Here is a 2017-nt window from a genome sequence, read left to right as displayed (position 1 = left end):
TTTAATGGACCGTATTGGATTTTAATGGACCCTATTTTTGGATTTAATGGACCGTATTGGGCTTTAATGGACCCTATTTGGCTTTAATGGACCCTATTTGGATTTAGTGGAACATATTGGGGCATGTTGATGAGAATAGTGACGAAGAAGAGGAGTTCCAATACTCRGATAGTGACTTTGAGGACGAAGAACTTGACTTGTCTGATCACTCTTCAGATGATTAGACTTCATTTGTAAACTTTTAGTCTTAGTAAACTTTGTGTAGTTGTTTTAAAATTTTATTATTTCCATTTTGGGTTGTCATTTGTTGGGCAAACATTATAATTGCTTAAGTTAGATATTACGTATGTATATATATATATATATATATATATATATCATTATTTAGTTTGGGTTGCCATTTGTTGGACAAACATTAGGATTGTTTACGTTAGAAATTACGTATATATCATTATTTAGTTTGGGTTGGGCAAACGTTAGGATTGTTTTGGATACAATTTTCGTATCTATTACTATTATTTTGCTTGGAAACGTCCCATTTACAGCCGTCATGCTGTCAAAATTGACTTGCAATCTTTTTTAAATCATATATAGGATGACTATTCAACGGGTCTCAGCCAAAGATACGGTAATGATCCCTCCACCTAGCCCTTAGTTAATAAAGAGTTGTGGGAGCAAGCAGTTGGCGGAAGCAAAAAACGTCGTCTATTTAGGTTTGAGTACAACGAAGATCCCAATTGTGTCTTGACCGGGAACTATACGGAAGGTGGTTCATCGTCTTCGGATAAGCGGGTATGAGTCTCTTTTTCTTTTGATGATGTTTATCGACTTAGTTTATAATTCATATTAAATATTATAACGTTTTATTTATTTTATAGAAAATTGAAGCCTTGACTTCCCAAGTTATGGATTTACAAGAAGAAAATCACCACCGAAAGAAGGTGAAGGAGCAACTTCAGTCACAAATTAATGATATGGCTGCTATGTTTAACGAACTCCCTCAATCACAATTCCCACCGCCACCTAATTGAATGTCGTTTGTTTATTTGGAACAATTTAGTTTGTTTGTAACATTGTGTGATACTTTAAATTGTATATTGTATGTTTGTAACAATTGTTTAGTTTAATATATGATATTTGGTTGTATTTTAATTTTTTAGTTTTATCCATATTTTTACAGATTTACAGGTTTTAAATATTTATTGAAACAATAAATAAAAAATAATTTTTTTATTCCGGCAGATATATCCGCCGGTAATATTGAAATTTTATAATAATATTTAAAAAATAAATAAATCTTTAAATAAATATTAAAAGAATAAATAATATTACCGGCAGAAATATCCGTCGGGAACATTTATAAAGTTATTTGAAAATCTAATTTWATTAAAATAATTTTCCGGCGAGAAAATAAATCCGGCGGATTTCTGGCGGAAATGTCCGTCGGTAAATTAAATTTTCATTTTAAAAATTTTCTTAAATTTTTTATCAAGTAAAATCAAATTTTCCTGATTAAGCCGGCGAAAGGTTTCCGGCGGCCGAAATCCGCCGGAAAATTTAAGCATCCGCCGGAAAACTCGACGAAAAACGAATCACCAGCGCCCTCTTTTCCGGCGGACAAATCCGCCGGAAAAGAGGTCCTGTTTGGTAGTGTTTTGTTTGTTGTGCAGTAAGAGTCGTAGGGTCCTCTGGTTCATCGATGCCTTCTTCAATGGTTCCCCATAAATCTTGTGATTCCAATAGCACTTTCATTTGGATGGTCCAACGAAAGTAATTCCTACCATTTAGTTTAGGAAGTTGAGTATGTGATTGCATTTGCAGACCGTTTACAGATCTTGAAGCCATATTTTAATGGCTCTCATACCAACTTGTCGTAAAACACAAACTGTTACCAGAATATCTTATTCAAACTGATATCTTTTACATACGTAGAAGAGGGGACACGACTACAATAAACAGAAAAACAAACCGACACAACCCTTCAAAGACAACAATTGACACGATAAGGACGTATCAG

Source organism: Cynara cardunculus, unplaced genomic scaffold (assembly GCF_001531365.2).
Source record: "Cynara cardunculus var. scolymus isolate 2C unplaced genomic scaffold, CcrdV1 Un_Scaffold_2564, whole genome shotgun sequence".
Lineage (NCBI taxonomy): Eukaryota > Viridiplantae > Streptophyta > Magnoliopsida > Asterales > Asteraceae > Cynara > Cynara cardunculus.
This window is presented reverse-complemented; position numbering follows the sequence as displayed.